The following is a 19,368-nucleotide window of genomic DNA, read 5'->3' as shown; positions in this document are numbered from 1 at the left end:
AGGCAGGAGAATAAACCAGCTGTTCTCCACAGAACCAGCCAAGGTGTACTCTCAGTGGCAGGGTAACAATATGAGAACAGCACCACCAAGGCTGGAGACGGAGCAATACTGGAAAAGCATATGGGAGAAGAACGCGACACATAACGGCAATGCTCAGTGGCTAGTGGATCTGAGGGCAGACCACAGCAACCTCCCCGAACAGGGTCCAGTAACCATCACAGTGGCAGATATCCAGGAAAGGGTCACCAGTATAAAGAGTTGGACAGCACCAGGCCCTGACATGGTCCACGCCTACTGGCTGAAGAAGCTGACTGCACTCCACGAACGCCTGGCAGCACAAATAAATCAGCTGCGAGTTGACGAGAGACACCCAGAATGGCTAACCGAAGGCCGGACAATCCTGATCCTCAAGGACCCCCAAAAGGGACCGGTCCCCTCCAACTACCGACCAATAACCTGCCTCAGCACGTGGAAGCTCCTGTCAGGCATCATATCGGCTAAGATGAACAGGCACATGGGTCAATATATGAGCGAGGCACAGAAAGGGATGGGCAAGAATACCAGAGGCGCAAAACACCAGCTACTGGTAGACAGAACAGTCAGCCGAGACTGCAGGACCACACTGACCAACCTGTGCACTGCCTGGATTGATTACAAGAAGGCCTATGACTCAATGCCCCACACCTGGATCCTGGAATGCCTAGAACTATATAAGATCAACAGGACCCTAAGAGCCTTCATCAGGAACTCAATGGGTATGTGGTGTACAACACTAGAGGCCAACGCCAAGCCCATAGCACAAGTCACCATCAAGTGCGGGATCTACCAAGGAGATGCTCTGTCCCCACTGCTGTTCTGCATAGGCCTGAACCCCCTCAGTGAGATCATTAACAAGACTGGCTACGGATACCAACTACGGAACGGAGCAGTTGTCAGCCACCTCCTGTACATGGATGACATCAAGCTGTATGCCAAGAGTGAACGAGACATCGATTCACTGATCCACACTACCAGGATATACAGCAATGACATCGGGATGAGAGGGAAGGTAGTCAGAACTGAGGGGATTGAGCTACCAGAAGGCAACATTGCAAACATAGAGGACAGTTACAAGTACCTGGGTATCCCACAGGTAAATGGGAACCATGAGGAGTCCACTGGGAAAGCTACAACCACCATGTACCTGCAGAGGGTCCGGCAAGTCCTGAGGAGTCAGCTGAATGGTAAGAACAAAATCCGGGCTATCAACATCTACGCCCTGCCCGTGATCAGGTACCCGGCTGGTATGATAAGTTGGCCAAAGGAGGAGATAGAAGCCACTGACATCAAGACAAGAATGGTAAATGGCCTGTATTTGTATAGCGCCTTTACTAGTCCCCCCTAGGGACCCCAAAGCGCTTTACACACCCAGTCATCCACCCATTCACACACACATTCACACACTGGTGGAGGCAAGCTACAGTTGTAGCCACAGCTGCCCTGGGGCAGACTGAAAGAAGCGAGGCTGCCATATCACGCCATCGGCCCTTCTGGCCCACTGCAGTAGGCGGTAGGTGAAGTGTCTTGCCCAAGGACACAACGACCGAGACTGTCCGAGCCGGGGCTCAAACCGGAAACCTTCCGATTGCAAGGCGAACTCCCAACTCTTGAGCCACAATCGCCCCAGCCAAGGTAAGAAAGCTCCTTACCATGCATGGAGGGTTTCACCCCAAGTCCAGCACCCTGAGGCTGTACGCTAAGCGAAAGGAAGGGGGCCGGGGACTCGTGAGTGTCAGCACCACAGTCCAGGATGAGACAACGAACATCCAAGAATACATTGGGAAGATGGCCCCAACGGACCGAGTGCTCAGTGAATATCTCAGGCAGCAGAAACCCAAGAAAGAGGAGGGAGACGAGGAACCATCATGGAAGGACAGGCCCCTGCACGGTATGTACCACCGGCAGATAGAGGAGGTGGCTGATATCCAGAAATCCGGCATAGTATACAGAAACATCTGTGCCGAATATGGCCTGGAAGTCCCGAGGTCAAAATGGGAGATGCCCCCAAGGGTGGTGGAGAATGACCGAGCTAAGATCCTGTGGGACTTCCAGATACAGACGGACAATATGGTGGTGGCTAACCAACCGGACATAGTGGTGGTAGACAAACGGCCGTAGTGATTGACGTAGCGGTCCCGAATGACAGCAACATCAGAAAGAAGGAACACGAGAAGCTGGAGAAATACCAAGGGCTCAGAGAAGAGCTCGAGAGGATGTGGAGGGTGAAGGTAACAGTGGTCCCCGTCGTAATCGGAGCACTAGGTGCGGTGACTCCCAAGCTAGGCGAGTGGCTCCAGCAGATCCCAGGAACAATATCGGAGATCTCTGTCCAGAAGAGTGCAGTCCTGAGAACAGCTAATATACTGCACAGGACTCTCAAGCACCTAGGCCTCTGGTAGAGGACCCAAGCTTGAAGGATAAACCGCCCGCAGGGGCGTGCTGGGTGTTATAAATAAAAACAAAAAAAGAAAAGCAGGTATTTCTGCAGTCTATTGATTACTAGATAGTGGAAAGGGGGTGTAATTAAATAAGCTTATGCTTCTTCCTGCTCCTTTTTGAACATGAAAGTTATTTGTAGTTGTGGTTGCTAGTTTTCCTTTGGTTTTGCTTTGTTTGTTTGTCTCTGTTTAATTCTGTGTTGTTGTACTTTTTCAACAGGTGCAAAATAAAGATTCAATCAATCAATCAAACACTAATTTTAACTCCCTACGCTAACACATGTGCCACAGTAGGACTGAGCTGTAAAGACTAAGATACCCCTCACAACTGAGCAACTGTTTCACACAAGTGTCATGCAAAACACTGACAGGAACTCTCTTTTCTTCTCCCAAAAAAGAAACAAAACCTTTGGACACAAAAGGCTTTGATTCTTCGTCTATTTTGTCACAGCTGCATCTTCTAATTTGTGAGGTTTAGTTTATAGAAGATTTACTGGGGAAGGAGTATTAACCTTCCTGAACTGTTCTTTTCCTTTAAGGATGGGACAGGCAGCGATGAAGTGTCCGTGATCACGGCAGCAGTAACCATAGCTGGACTGGCCATCGGGCATACCGGGCATTTGCCCGGTGGGCCGCTGGCGATTTTTTGTTTTTATGGGCCGATGGATTTTTTTTTTTTTTAGGAAGGGTATATATAATGAAAGGTGTTGGATTGGCCAATTGGTCAGGATCGACTCTGGGCTGGACCAATTACAGCCGAGGAGGCCGAATGCACCCGCCCCCTTGTTTAGCAATCACGTGATTTTCGCGCATTGCATGCTGGGAACTCGTGGCAAAACAATCCAAGTACCGCAAGCATTTGCAGCACCGCAAAACGTTCATTCTCCAGTTCCAATACCTTCTTGTTTTTTCTTTGCCGCACAAAAAAGGAATGTACAAAACAAAAGGAGAACAATGCCGGTCCGTACAAAGACAGACTCGACGAAAAGACAAAGAAAAGATACGAGGAAAAAATCAAAGTTGTTAAAGGGTCAGACCCTTACGAGCACACAGAGGGAAAAAAGACGTTAGCGTGCTGCCCAACTTTCACCACGCTCATATTTATAATTACATGGTTCTTGGAGTGAGTGCATACACTCATGAAGTTTAGTAACTTCAGGTCACTGCAACAAGCCCAGGTACAGTTTACCGACGGATGGGTGCAGGACCTTGAAAACGCCCCGTGTAGAACGAAAGACCATCGTACGAACAAAGGTAAGTTTACCAGTCTCACAAATCGTCGTCATAAATACACATTCGTTAACCGTTTATTAATATAACCTTTGAGCTCAACGGTAATTAATTAGCAGTGGAAATAATTTCTGGTTCATTACAGAAATGTAGCAGTGACAATAATATTGTATGCTGTAATCGCACTGGACAATTAGTGATATAAAACAACTGTTTTATCCTGTGAATAAAAGTATATGTTTTTGTCAATGTACCATGGTAATAACAGAAGTGAAACGCAATATTGTGTCAGGACAATTTACTATTTATGCACAATAAATAAAGGAGCATAGCGCGACAATTTCTGTTCAGCGCCAGACTTGCTTGTAACCTATATCACCAATTATGTTAAGAAAAATGACGTATTAACGACTAAAAACTCTGACCTTTGTGGGAATGCTTGGAGCAGACTAACCTGTGAGCTGGAGTGTTCTGAGACGTTATATTTGGTATATCCAGACCATCCGTCGGCTCTTACTTCGGAAACATGGCTTAAAACATTTCTCTTCAAGGACGTAATCCGATTAAAAAAAAAACGATCGGCTTCCCGTGGCTGTCATGCGACCGGCTGTTGCAGTTAATAATACAACAGCTTCTTGTCATTATTTGTGTTTCTTTTTATCCTGTGTAACTGAGTTCAATTGAAAGCCTGCGTGCGCTAGTACCTCTTGCCACAAGTTCCCAGAATCCTTTGCGGTTTTACCCCTGAATGACGTCACATTTTCAATCTTTATCCTGGTGGGCCGGTCTCTAGTCAAAATGCCCGGGCCGATTTTTTGTCCCAGTCCAGCCTTGGCAGTAACACTCTGTTTTCAGTGGCTGCAGTGGTTTACAACAGGGGTTTTTGGGAGACCTGGTGTTTGGGCGACCTGAGCTTGGTGTGTTGCAAACAGGAGATGAAAACACACCTTTGTGTGTCAACATAGCCTGTACAGAAGCAGCAAGAGTTGTAACCTTTTGTTCATTTAAGTAGGTTACCACTTTTTCTGGGAGTTGATGTTTGAACTCCGCCAACAACTCCAGCTCAGGCAAATCATCTAAGGTAGCCTTGGTAACCTGACACCATTTATTAAACAGAATCTTTTTCTCCCTCGCAGACTCCACATAAGTTTGGGTGGCAGTTTTTTTCAGATTCCTAAACTTTTGCCTATACGTTTCTGGCACAAGCTCGTATGCACGCAGGACAGCAGCTTTCACAATGTCATAATCTAAACTGTCCTCAACTGAAAGAGCTATGCATACCTCTTGACCTTTCCTCTCTAATTTTCACTGGAGCAAGAGAGAGCATATGCTCTTTGGCTAGTATAGTGCACCTGCAATGCGCTCAAACACTTTTCAGATCTACTTAGCTTGCACTTGTCCACTCAAACTCAGATGCTTTAACTGGTCCCACACTCCCACTTAAAATCTAAAGGTGACAGGGCTTTCTAGGTTGCCATCCCAAGACTCAGGAGCAGTTTTCCCTCTTTTGTAAAGTTCTCCTCTTCTTTGGAAATCTTGAAATCACACTTGACAACCTAACTATTTTTAAAGGCTTTCACATCACTTTGAAACCAGGTCTATTCTGTCCTTGTTATCTTGTTTTTTATCTTGTTGGATGATATATGCATGTGTATATGTATACATGTATTCATGTCCATGTGACCTTCCATCTTTTTATTCAATTTATTTTAATTCTTTCCTTTATTTACTTTGCCGACTTTGATGCCTTTTAAACGTGCTATATAAATAAAGCTGACTTGAGATGATAACTTCTCATTTCATAGTCTTCACATGCTTCATCCTAAGCACGCTTTCTGTTGATTCACTCGCTAACTACAGGGAGTGCAGAATTATTAGGCAAATGAGTATTTTGTCCACATCATCCTCTTCATGCATGTTGTCTTACTCCAAGCTGTATAGGCTCGAAAGCCTACTACCAATTAAGCATATTAGGTGATGTGCATCTCTGTAATGAGAAGGGGTGTGGTCTAATGACATCAACACCCTATATCAGGTGTGCATAATTATTAGGCAACGTCCTTTCCTTTGGCAAAATGGGTCAAAAGAAGGACTTGACAGGCTCAGAAAAGTCAAAAATAGTGAGATATCTTGCAGAGGGATGCAGCAGTCTCAAAATTGCAAAGCTTCTGAAGCGTGATCATCGAACAATCAAGCGTTTCATTCAAAATAGTCAACAGGGTCGCAAGAAGCGTGTGGAAAAACCAAGGCGCAAAATAACTGCCCATGAACAGAGAAAAGTCAAGCGTGCAGCTGCCAAGATGCCACTTGCCACCAGTTTGGCCATATTTCAGAGCTGCAACATCACTGGAGTGCCCAAAAGTGAACCACCACTCACAACCACTAGCACTTTATATAGCCTCTGTAGAAACTATCTACACCCTCACTTATCTTAACTGCACTACTGTATAGCTCTGTGTAAATAATCATTCTGTACATTCGATAATCTTTAATCCTACAACTGTTTACAACTTGCATAGTTCCCATTTCTGTATAGCTGTATATCCCAGATTCTGTAAAGTTATTTATTTCATATTCTGTATAGTTTTTCATATTTATATCCTGTTCATATCCTGTACATAGCTTGTACTCACTACAGCCTGTACATACTTATAGTTATAGAATATTCACAACATACTTCATACCGTGTACATTATAACATACCATAATAGACCCATTTCTGTAATATACTCACATATCTATATTATTGCTAATATATATTGTAATATATCTATATCACTAAAGTACTTCTGGATGGATGCAAACTGCATTTCGTTGCCCTGTACCTGTGCATGTGCAATGACAATAAAGTTGAATTCTATTCTATTCTATTCTATTCTAAAAGCACAAGGTGTGCAATACTCAGAGACATGGCCAAGGTAAGAAAGGCTGAAAGACGACCACCACTGAACAAGACACACAAGCTGAAACGTCAAGACTGGGCCAAGAAATATCTCAAGACTGGTTTTTCTAAGGTTTTATGGACTGATTTAATGAGAGTGAGTCTTGATGGGCCAGATGGATGGGCCCGTGGCTGGATTGGTAAAGGGCAGAGAGCTCCAGTCCGAATCAGACGCCAGCAAGGTGGAGGTGGAGTACTGGTTTGGGCTGGTATCATCAAAGATGAGCTTGTGGGGCCTTTTCGGGTTGAGGATGGAGTCAAGCTCAACTCCCAGTCCTACTGCCAGTTTCTGGAAGACACCTTCTTCAAGCAGTGGTACAGGAAGAAGTCTGCATCCTTCAAGAAAAACATGATTTTCATGCAGGACAATGCTCCATCACACGCGTCCAAGTACTCCACAGCGTAGGTGGCAAGAAAGGGTATAAAAGAAGAAAAACTAATGACATGGCCTCCTTGTTCACCTGATCTGAACCCCATTGAGAACCTGTGGTCCATCATCAAATGTGAGATTTACAAGGAGGGAAAACAGTACACCTCTCTGAACAGTGTCTGGGAGGCTGTGGTTGCTGCTGCACGCAATGTTGATGGTGAACAGATCAAAACACTGACAGAATCCATGGATGGCAGGCTTTTGAGTGTCCTTGCAAAGAAAGGTGGCTATATTGGTCGCTGATTTGTTTTTGTTTTGTTTTTGAATGTCAGAAATGTATATTTGTGAATGTGGAGATGTTATATTGGTTTCACTGGTAAAAATAAATAATTGAAATGGGTATATATTTGTTTTTTGTTAAGTTGCCTAATAATTATGCACAGTAATAGTGACCTGCACACACAGATATCCCCCTAAAATAGCTAAAACTAAAAACAAACTAAAAATTACTTCTTTTTTTTTTTTTTTTTGTTTATTTTATTTTCACTTAATGAATACCGGACAGACTTGACTGGGGGAAAGAAGGGGAGAAAGAAAGAGGGAAAGAGAAACAGCTGAGAAGAGGGACGGGGGAGAAGGGCAAAAGACAAAAACCAACAGAACGGGCAGAGAAAAAAAATGCATATATCAATCACCTGGATCACCTGCTGAGAAAGAAAAAAGAAAGCAAGCAGAAGAGAACAAGAGTAATAGAATAAACAACATCACAATGATATATGGGAATATGACAGTAAATACTAAATGTTAAACATTATTGTGCAGCACATAAGATCAACAGAACACAGTGTGCTTTGAGGTAGGAGCCAAAAAGGGTGTAGTTTGTGGGTGTGATCACCCGTGTGTACACCTGTGAGCATGGACGCGCTTGTTTTTTGTTTTTTTAAAAGGTTCCTTCATGTAATAATCTGCTAGAGGGTGTGGCCACAGCCCCGTCCTCCAGGGCGTGAAGCAGGTGTGGAGGAGATCAAAACTCCAGACATCCAGAGGCCCCCAGAACACAAGAGACCAAGGAAGACCAACAGAGGGGCAGCTGCGCCACTGTCCCGGAAAGAGCTGAGGAGAGTCCCAGATGAGGGCTCACTCAGCAGCCGCGGAGCAGAAGCCAGGGGGAGTTGCAGTGACGCGCCCGTGAGCTCCGCCGGCAGCCAGCTGCGCCTGAGTGACCGAGCCCCAGGCCAAGAGGCCGGGGGCACCCCACCTCCGAAGTGGCCCGAGCGAGCCCCAGGCTCCAGGCCCCGATAAGCGGCCGCCAATGAGTGAGCCGGTGTGTACCTGGACGCCCATCCCCGGACACAAAGAACCACCAACGCACCGATGTCTGAGGGGGTCCGCCACTGGCAGGGGAAGTGGTGGTAGGGGGAGATAGGCCTCCAAACCTTGGAGGGCCTGAGATGTCCCCAGAGAGGTGGCGCCTGACACCCAACCTGACATGTAGACACAGACATACAGGCACACACAGATACAAACATCCATTCCCACCCTCATGCTCTCATATGCACTTACTCCACACTCAACCAACGTGGAGACAGACATAAAGAGACGTTGTACACACAATCACACTCCCCAAGCGTACTCTACAAACCGGGTCTATGTGCCCCCGCCCCTGGAGGGGGGAACTGCACCCAGACCCAGGTGGTGTTTCCCTTTTCCCTGCGGTGGGGGGAGGCAGACCGCCCCGACTCCGCAGCAGCAGGAAGGCTCCACACTCCAGACCGCAGTCGGACGGCCAACTCCTCCTCCTAGTCCTAGCCCCCCTGCTCCAGCAGGTCGCAGAGAACGGGGGTGAGAGAAGACTCCGAACCTCCCTCCACCCGCTCATTGTAATGTTGATGCATGTGTGTTCTAAGGTGCATTTAAAACCCAGGAGGGCTTGGAGCTACCTGCCAGAGAGCAGCAGGTAAGCGCATGGTCCCTCCTGCTAGCCCTCAATGTCTACGTGTATTTAACACTGGCAGTCCCAGGCTTCTACCTTTCTACCTTTAAAACCCGCCACCAGCCAAATGGCTGGTAGGCTTTTAGCTAAGCTTTAGCTTCAGGCAAGTGGAAGCTAAATTGGCTAGTCATTCATATGTAAATTGGGTTGTTACCTGGGAATTCTGGAGGGAGGGGAGTGGGGGTGTGTGGATGAGGGGGTGGGGGAGCTGCTAAAAGCGGTGAGCTTCCTTTTGTTTCATCTTGATGCATTCTTAATCATCCAGGGAAACAAATCTCCAAAAGTCACCAACTTGGAGTGTTTCAGTTTGCCATCTTAGGGAGAAATCAACACACATGGGTGTATGTCCTTTGTTGCTGAGATTTATTGATAAAAACAGTACAAAAAATCAACCATTTGTACACATTTTTACAAATAATTATAAAAAGTGAGTGAGTACATTTCAACATTTTCAGCAATCACTCACAATCCTGGCACTGCCATGGTATCTGTAGTCTGCATTTACCACATGTGTATCTGTTGCAGTGAACACATCGCACAGTGGCATGATTGTTCTTGCAATTGTGTTTGACCTGACACATGGCTCTTTTTCCAGGGCTCGGTGTGGAGGGTTGTGTCAAAGGCAACTGTTCTTTTCTTGCCTTCTTCGCAGCTACATGAGAGTGAGCTAACTCCCTTGCAAGCTCCACCAGGAAGTCCACCCGTCTTTCCTTCGTCCCGGAGCATGCTTGATACAGCACATGTGCATTCAGTGCTGCCATGTCAATCATGTTATAAAACACGGCAACTGGCCAGCGCCGTGTTCCTCTGCGGACAGTGTACTCCCGAACCATCTGGTCCATCTGGACCATCTGGGTTTTGTGCCTCGCCCCGCGCTGAAACACAAAAACGTGCTCCCCAGGATGGAAGCTGGCTCCAGCAGGTTTGTGAGGACCTCAGAGCTCAGCTTCAGGGCCTGCAGGGGGATGTCTGATCACAGCTACAGCTGCAGTTATTATATGATATAGCTGTTTACAACTAACATTTAAACTCTCCATTCCTTCAACCTCTGCTGCCACGCTGACGGCGTATGCGGCCAAACGGAAGAAGACAGTCTATATTCTTAGCAGCATGCACGGCGTGGTTCAGACTGATAACACTACCAAAAGGAAGCCAAACACTGTCACCCTTTACAACAAAACAAAGTGTGGCGTGGATGTGATGGACCAGATGGTTCGGGAGTACACTGTCCGCAGAGGAACACGGCGCTGGCCAGTTGCCGTGTTTTATAACATGATTGACATGGCAGCACTGAATGCACATGTGCTGTATCAAGCATGCTCCGGGACGAAGGAAAGACGGGTGGACTTCCTGGTGGAGCTTGCAAGGGAGTTAGCTCACTCTCATGTAGCTGCGAAGAAGGCAAGAAAAGAACAGTTGCCTTTGACACAACCCTCCACACCGAGCCCTGGAAAAAGAGCCATGTGTCAGGTCAAACACAATTGCAAGAACAATCATGCCACTGTGCGATGTGTTCACTGCAACAGATACACATGTGGTAAATGCAGACTACAGATACCATGGCAGTGCCAGGATTGTGAGTGATTGCTGAAAATGTTGAAATGTACTCACTCACTTTTTATAATTATTTGTAAAAATGTGTACAAATGGTTGATTTTTTGTACTGTTTTTATCAATAAATCTCAGCAACAAAGGACATACACCCATGTGTGTTGATTTCTCCCTAAGATGGCAAACTGAAACACTCCAAGTTGGTGACTTTTGGAGATTTGTTTCCCTGGATGATTAAGAATGCATCAAGATGAAACAAAAGGAAGCTCACCGCTTTTAGCAGCTCCCCCACCCCCCCATCCACACACCCCCACTCCCCTCCCTCCAGAATTCCCAGGTAACAACCCAATTTACATATGAATGACTAGCCAATTTAGCTTCCACTTGCCTGAAGCTAAAGCTTAGCTAAAAGCCTACCAGCCATTTGGCTGCTCTCCGGGTTTTAAAGGTAGAAAAGCCAAATGGCTGGGCTCTGGGCCTTCCTAGTGTTAAAATTGAGAGGTGGGCAACGATGCCAGGGGTGGGGTGTACACCCTGATGGTACTTTGGACTCCGTGTATCGTGCCCACCCCCAAGATCCTATATGTATGTGTAATGAGAGTGTGAGTAATGTGAATGTCTAAGCTGTGGGATAAAATTGAGGCAGAGGCAGCCAGAAGGGGACAGAGGGGGGGGGGGGGTAGCCTCCTCTGCACCCTGGTGACATACCCCTACTCCAAGGCCCTGCATGTGTGGGTGGTTGTGGTGGAGCGGGAAGAGGGAGGCAGCTGGAGATGGGGAGGGAAGGAAGGGAGGGGCAAGTGACCCCTCCCTGGGGCCAGCTCCCCCGCTGACCCCAGTAGGCACCCCCATACTCCGCGACCCGCCAGGGAAAGGGGGCCCAGGCCCATCCAGACCGGGCCCAGTGCAGCAGCGCCGCCCGGCCCCACAGAGCCCGGGACAGTCCACCCAACCCCACCACAGAGAAAACTGCACCCACCCCACCATCCACTCATCTTCCAGACTACATAAGACAATAAACACCCAGGCTGAGATCTTCCTCCACCTCTCCTGTATCTCCCCCTCCTGCAGAGGGAGCTCCTGAGGAGAGGAAAGCTCCTGCAAGATGTGACAATCTCCCCCACCAGTTGAAGAGCCCCCCAGGTGGCTCGACGCACCGGCGGCACCCTGCTCCAGGGCTGGGCCCCCATGCACCCACCCGCCCACAACCCCGGCAACACACCAACCAGGACCCAAGCCCCCGAGGCCCGGTCCGGGTCCCAGCCCAGAGACGGAGCGCCCCCAGAACCTCACGCCCATCCCGGACCCACCCAGGGGCAGCCAGGCTACCAGGTCAGTAACCCACGTCCGTCAGCACAGACCCTCCCCTAGCCCCGCTGCACGCAGCCGCGAGGAAACAGTCACCGGAGAGCCAACAGAGCCCCTAACCGGACATGACCGCTACCCCGGGTTGAGCCCCCCAAGGAAGATGCCTCCGGGGAACCCCCCGACGCCCTAAGCCTGTCCCTACCCCCACACCAATCACAACAGTGAAGGCGGGACCAAACTATGACCCCCCACCCCCACTAGGTGATGGAGCTGATCAAAGGAGCCCAGAGCAATTGATCTGATGTGGTGGCAGAGGCTGTATCAAGACTAATGTAATCTAATAGATAATTTCTATATTGGTTAGAATTAAGATTATTTTTATTTTTCCAGTTCATGAGGACTGTTTTCTTGGCTATGCATAGGGCAGTGAAAACCATATGGGCGATATTCTTTTCTGAAGTGACATTATCTAAGCTGCCCAACAAACACACTAAGGGGGAAGTTGGAATGTTACATTTCAGACACTTCGATAAGTCTTCACATATCTCGCGCCAAAACTTCTGAACTGGTGGACAGAACCAAAGAGCGTGGATATAATTGTCCGGTGAATTGGTTTGGCAGTGTGAGCAGTTGTTGGTAGACGTAAAGCCCATCTTGAACATCCGATGACCTGTATAGTGCACTCTATGTAATATTTTGTATTGAATTAATTGAAGACTGGGATTTCTAATTAGATGAAAGGTTTTTAAGCAAATCTGAGACCAGAAGTTTAGGTCTAAGTTAACTGATAAATCCGCTTCCCATTTTGCAATAGGAAGTGATATTGATTCATCTGTTTTAGAAAGCATTCTGTATATTTTGGATAGTAATTTGGGGGGTTTAAGAAATTGAACCACACTTGGTGGTGTTTGTAGTTCAACTTGACCCGGTTTAAATTTCTTTTTTACTATGGATTTAATTTGTTGATATTCTAAAAATCTTTTCTTGTTGATCCCATATTGTGTAACTAGTCCGTCAAATGAGATAAATTCTGTTCCTTCTAGTATATGTTCTAAATATTTGATTCCTTGATACCACTCCAATCTGAAAAGTTTATCATATTATTGTTTTGTAATATGTCAGGGTTGTTCCAGATAGGTGTACGTTTGCATGGGATTAATGAAGACGCCGTCAATTTTAGAAACTCCCACCATGCTGTCAGAGAAGAGCTGATGTTGATGCTTTTAAAGCATTCATGTCGTTGGATGTTTGAGCTGATAAATGGTAGGTCTGAGATCTCTAGATTATTGCAGAGTGCTTGTTCTACATCTAGCCAAGGTTCATCTAAGAGGGTGTGTTTTAGCCATCCTGAGATAAACTGAAGCCTGTTGGCTAAGAAGTAGTGCTGAAAGTTAGGCAGTTCTAGTCCTCCTTTATCCTTGGTCTTTTGTAGTGTTTTTAAGCTTATACGTGGGGGTTTATTTTTCCAAAGGAATTTGGACATACATGAATCTAGAGATCTGAACCAATCTTGTGGCGGTTTAGTTGGGATCATTGAGAATAAATAATTTATTTTTGGTAAGACCATCATTTTTATAGTGGCAACCCTTCCCATGAGTGATATGGGTAGACATTTCCATCTAGCCAGATCATCTTCTACCTTCTTTAAAATTCAATTTTCAATTCAATTCAATTTTATTTATATAGCGCCAAATCACAACAAAAGTCGCCTCAAGGCGCTTCATAGATACAGAGAAAAACCCAACAATCATATGACCCCCTATGAGCAAGCACTTTGGCGACAGTGGGAAGGAAAAACTCCCTTTTAACAGGAAGAAACCTCCGGCAGAACCAGGCTCAGGGAGGGGCGGCCATCTGCTGCGACCGGTTGGGGTGAGAGAAGGAAGACAGGATAAAGACATGCTGTGGAAGAGAGACAGAGGTTAATAACAGATATGATTCAATGCAGAGAGGTCTATTAATACATAGTGAGTGAGAAAGGTGACTGGAAAGGAAAAACTCAATGCATCATGGGAATCCCCCGGCAGCCTACATCTATTGCAGCATAACAAAGGGAGGATTCAGGGTCACCTGGTCCAGCCCTAACTATATGCTTTAGAAAAAAGGAAAGTTTTAAGCCTAATCTTAAAAGTAGAGATAGTGTCTGTCTCCCGAATCCAAACTGGAAGCTGGTTCCACAGAAGAGGGGCCTGAAAACTGAAGGCTCTCCCTCCCATTCTACTTTTAAATACTCTAGGAACAACAAGTAGGCCTGCAGAGCGAGAGCGGAGCGCTCTAATAGGGTGATATGGTACTACAAGGTCATTAAGATAAGATGGGGCCTGATTATTTAAGACCTTGTATGTGAGGAGCAGGATTTTGAATTCAATTCTGGATTTAACAGGAAGCCAATGAAGGGAAGCCAAAACATGAGAAATATGCTCTCTCTTTCTAGTCCCTGTCAGGACTCTTGCTGCAGCATTTTGGATTAGCTGAAGGCTTTTCAGTGAGTTTTTTGGACATCCTGATAATAATGAATTACAGTAGTCCAAAAGTGGGATATGGTTTAATTTAGTTAGATCTGCAAGCTTGGGAGAAACATTAATACCTAAATATTTTATATTTCCCGATTGCAGTGGTGTAGAAGAGGAATTATGGAGGGAGCAATTAATCGGTAGGACTGTAGATTTTGACCAGTTAATTGAGTAATCTGATATTCTTGCAAAAGAGTTTATCAATTCAATCACCCCAGAGATATTGGTTTGTGAATTTTGGAGAAAGAGTAACACATCATCCGCATAAAGGCTGATTTTATGTTCCACGTTCTTGCATTTTATGCCCTTAATTACTGAATTCTGTCTAATTGCTGCTGCTAGTGGTTCAATAAAAATTGCAAACAGTGAAGGGGAGAGTGGGCATCCCTGCCTGGTGCCCCTCAAGAGACAGAAGCTGGAGGATGTCTGGTCATTTGTTCTAACACAAGCTGTTGGGGAATTATATAATATTTTTAACCAGTTTATGAAAGAGGATCCAAAACCAAATTTGTGTAAAGTTGCAAATAGAAATTTCCAGTTAACTCTGTCAAATGCTTTTTCTGCGTCTAAAGAGAATATTGTAGTTTCTAGGTTTTTACTGTATGAGTAGTCTATCAAATTAAGTAATCTACGTGTATTTGTTGATGAGTGCCTACCTTTTATGAAACCAGTTTGGTCAGGATGAATTAAGAGGGGGGTTATTTTCTCCAGTCTCTTTGAGAGAGCTTTGCAGATTATTTTAAGGTCTACATTTATAAGGGATATTGGACGATAGCTCTAGGGATATACAGGGTCTTTGCCTGGTTTTAGCAGGAGATTAATGTTTGCAGAATTCATATTTGGTGGAAGTCTGCCCTTTTCTTTAATTTCCAACAACGTTCTGTAGAAAACTGGTGCTAGAATCGACCAGAATTCTTTGTAGAATTCTGCAGGAAAGCCATCTGGACCTGGAGCCTTATTATTGTGCATACTTATCAGGGCTTCCTGGAGTTCACCTGGTGTCAGTGGTGAATCCAGTGCCATTGCTTGAGTGTCCAATGATTTTGGAAGAGTTATGTTGTCCAAAAACTGATCAATTTCTTTTTTAGATGGGTTTATTTGTGGTGAATACAACGTTTTATAGAAATCCCTGAAAATGTTGTTTATTTGTATCGGATCATATATTGTGTTCCCAGATGAATCTTGAACAGCACATATAGTTGTTTTTTCTTTATTTATTTTTAGCTGGTTTGCTAGAAATTGACCGGATTTATTACCATGTTCATAATTTTGTAGGCGTAGTCTTTGTACTAAGAATTTTGTTTTTTTTTTATCAATTATCTCATTTAATTCTAGTTTTGTTTTGCGTATTTTGTTCAATGTTTCCTGATCTTGGTGGGACGCGTAGGCTTCTTCTAGTGATTTGATGTTTTTTTCTAATTCCTGAATATTTTTGTTTTCTTTTTTCTTTTTATGTGATGAGAAAGAAATTATTTTACCTCTCATCACAGCTTTCCCTGCTTCCCATAGAACAGAAGCTGATGTTTCGGGAGTGTCATTATAGTTCAAATATGAAGTCCACTCTTTTTTAAAATATTTAATAAAGTCTTCATCTTTAAGTAGTGATATATTAAATCTCCAGTTTTTTCTTGGCGTAGTATTATTCTTGTGCATTAGTGTTAAAGATACAGGACCATGATCGCTGACAGCTATAGGGTGAATCTCAGTGTCTGAAATGTCGTTCAGCAGTGAGCTGCTGATCAAAAAATAATCCAGACGAGAGTAGGAGTGATGGACATGTGAGAAAAAAGTATATTCCTTACTGGTGGGGTGAAGGGAGCGCCATGCATCGCAAAGACCAAAGTCGCTCATATACTGTTTGATTATATTTGTGGACTGCCAATTACGCTGAGTTCCCGCTGTATTGAGCCTATCCATGTCTTCATTTAGTCCAAGGTTGAGGTCACCTCCAAGAACAAGTGTGCCATCTAAGTGTTCAGAGAGTGCACTGAAAAAACCGTGAAAGAATGAGGGATCATCAACATTTGGACCATATACACTCTCAATACATAGCTTTTTATCACGTATAGATAGTTTAATGATTAAGAATCTGCCCTCTGGATCTATAACTGTATTGAGTACTGTGAAATTAATATTTTTATGTATTAAAATTGCTGCTCCCCTTTGTCTAGAATTATAACAAGCTGAGAACACATTAGGAAACTCAGGTGTTTTAAGTTCATTCGAACCTCTAAGAGGTCTGTGGGTCTCTTGTAATAGGACAACATCTGCCTGTAGTTTTTTGAGTTGGTTAAATATTTTTAACCTCTTTTCTCTGGAGCCAGCTCCATTTATATTCCATGTAATGAACCTCAGTGTACCCATAGATGTTTGTGTATAACTAGGGATGTATGCTGTGTGCATTGCTTAGACAGGTGGAGAGAATACGTCACTTGTTCATAAATAAAGAGAAGGAGGGAGAGAAAAAATGTGTGGCGAGATACTCCCTGAGTCTGACTTTGTGTATGCATAGTTACTAATATGAGTAGGCTTGGCTTAAGTGTGTGTGTATCTTATATGACTGTGTGCGCTGTCTGACTGATGTAAATGTGCTGCCGTTGAGCGCATGGTGCGTATGTGTCGAAATAAAGGATGTTTGTGGATGAGTGTCGAAGCAGGTGATCGAGGCAGTGAAAGGAATAAAGAAAGAAACCAAGGACAGGGGTGAGCAGCATAAAACCAAGAGGGGGAAAAGAGAGGAGGAAAAAGAAAAAAAAAAAAAAAAACACAAAACAAAACGTAAACATTCCAATTAAATCACTGACGGAGAGTGACGGTGTTAATTCTGCTATGAAATCACACTTTAAGATGCGATTTGATACTGGTAAGTTAAACAGATGTTAATGCAAGTTAGTGTGAGTGGATAGGGAAAGGGTGTAGCTGATTCTTATCTGGTGTGAGGTTAATACAGCCACGGAGTGATGTTGGGGTCGCGGTGGAGCTGTCCGTCCACGTACAGCCGGTCCACAGCGATGACAGCGCGGGAGCCCTTCTGGATGAAGCCGCGTCGGATTGGGAAGAGGACCCTGCGTCGTTCCAAGATCTCTTTGGGGAACTGGTCGTTCACGCTGAAGTCCGTTCCTTTTAATTCCCTGCCGCGGCTTTTCACATGTTGCTTTTGTTTGAAGTGGCCGAATTTGGCCACGATAGGACGTGGTCTCCCGGCCGTAGCCCGAATGGGGCCGAGGCGATGTACCCGATCGAAGACGATGTTCTTCACAGTGTCCTCCGGCAGCTTCAGGTGGGTTTTGATGAAGCTTTTTACCGTGGTCTCTGCGTCCTCTCCAGCGGCTTCTGGAATACCAGAAAATACCAGATTATCACGCATGCTACGAGCTTGTAGATCGATAACTGTTTCTTTTATTTTTTTATTTTCTCTATTGAGCTGGGTAACATTATCTGTGAGACATTTCACCGACTCCCTTAGCGTGGCATTTTCAGCAGCAAGCGTTTCCACCTGCTGCTGGCTGTACTCCAGGGATTCTCGCAAGCATTTAAATTCTCGGTGAAGAATCTCCACCAAGGACAGCCTTGCGTCGAAACTGGACAATCGCTTGACTCCAATATGTCGGCAATATCTTTGCCGGCTGGCGGTGTTGAGCCGGGGGAATCTGCCGGGCGTTGTCTTTTCGACGACGGCGTCTCAGGTTTGGCCGGGGAAGCTGCACACGGGGTCTTCTTCATCACGAGATCCTGAAAGCACTGATCGATGTAATCTTGGAGAGTCTCTAAACTCTCCTCGTTGTTCTCCAGGGTGTTGGAGATTATTTAGACAAATAGTGTTAGTTATAAGACAATTGATAAGTGTATTTGGTAATGCTGAAGCTTAAATGAATTTGTTCAAATCTAAACTACCATTTGCTTTAATTTTCCGCCAAAATCTCCGGCGTCTGACGTCAGTTACAACATGAGTCGCTTACCTTGTCCGTCACTTCCGTCACTTACTCACCTGCTCCGTCACTTACTCACTGCTTTTCTTTCCAAGCTCCCCGCTTTTCTTTCCAAGCTCCCTAAAAACTACTTCCAAAAACATTCAGCTTTGATATTAATTAGTTTTTTGGGTTCATTGAGAACATGGTTGTTGATCAATAATAAAATTATTCCTCAAAAATACAACTTGCCTAATAATTCTGCACTCCCTGTATATTCACAGTATTCACTCACTGTCTTTAAGGAATCGCTAACTTAGTTTAGATCGTAGCAGCATGGCCTTTTCACCTGTCCCTCCTGCACTCTCCTGCGCCTTGTGTCAGATGTTTTAGTTACTCCTTGGCCTCCTTTAGCAGTAATGATACTTGTAATAAATGTAGCCTTTTTGCAGCTCTGGAGGCCAGGATCACTGAATTGGAGACTCTGCTTCGCTCCCTTTAAAAACCCGAAGCTAGACAGGCCAGGTGCAGCTGAAAATAGCGTAGGCCCCATTTGCCTTCCCCCGACATATTGTCCCGAGCACCTGGGAAAACAGGACGGCTGGTTGATGGTGAGGAGAAGGCATTGTCTTAAACAGAAGCCCCCGGTATGCCCCCCTGAGGCATGTGAAGCTAGAGACACCAGCAGCCATAGTCAATTGTCTTCCAGAGCAGGCGACACTCAGGGAAATTCAAAACTGCTGGCTAAGGGTAAACGTAAACTCAGTAACAAAGTACCTAAAGAAACTATTTAAGATGGATTTTTTTGTGTGTAGACACAACACTGGTTCATCCCTTTTTTCATGTCTGAATGATTCACAGATCAGTGTAAAGTGTAAACATGTACAAAACATTCCTCTGCAAACAAATACCAGACTGAAAATGAGTCCAAAAGGCTTTAGAAAGTCTGGAGAGTTATTGCTCAAGAGCACTTTATACAATTACAAGAAAATCTGGCTTCTTGGAGTAAATCTTTTAAATATATATATTTTTTTAACTGAGGCCACCCCCTTAAGAAGGGGAAACAGAGTGACCCAA

The sequence above is a fragment of the Astatotilapia calliptera genome, chromosome 9, assembly GCF_900246225.1.
Source record: "Astatotilapia calliptera chromosome 9, fAstCal1.2, whole genome shotgun sequence".
NCBI classification, from domain to species: Eukaryota; Metazoa; Chordata; class Actinopteri; order Cichliformes; family Cichlidae; genus Astatotilapia; species Astatotilapia calliptera.
The sequence above is the reverse complement of the archived record's forward strand: the minus strand, read 5'-3'. Positions refer to the sequence as shown.